The sequence below is a fragment of the Triticum dicoccoides genome, chromosome 7A (genome assembly GCF_002162155.2).
Source record: "Triticum dicoccoides isolate Atlit2015 ecotype Zavitan chromosome 7A, WEW_v2.0, whole genome shotgun sequence".
Classification (NCBI taxonomy): Eukaryota; Viridiplantae; Streptophyta; class Magnoliopsida; order Poales; family Poaceae; genus Triticum; species Triticum dicoccoides.
Window position 1 is genome coordinate 215417587 of NC_041392.1, and position 334 is coordinate 215417920.

Here is a 334-nt window from a genome sequence, read left to right on the forward strand (position 1 = left end):
GGCCCCTGCGCCACCGTACGCCGCGCCGCCGCCTTCCTCCGCCTCGACGCCGGCAAGCCGCCGCATCCGGTCGCCGTCGACGCCCGCCGGTCGCCGCACCGCCACCTGGCCGCCCCTCGCCGCGCCCGACCACCGCCTTCTCCGCCCCGGCCTCCTCCTCCCTCCTCACCGTCCGTGCCGCCCCCGCAAGTCCGGCGCTGATCCGAGCCCTCCGGCGAACAGTGATCTCCGGCGAGACCTCGAACCGCGTGCGGATCCATATCTAAAACTTGCATGGTTGACTTTCTCCTAAAACCCTAGCTCATGTTGCCCTGTTCATCGTGCCGTATCTTTG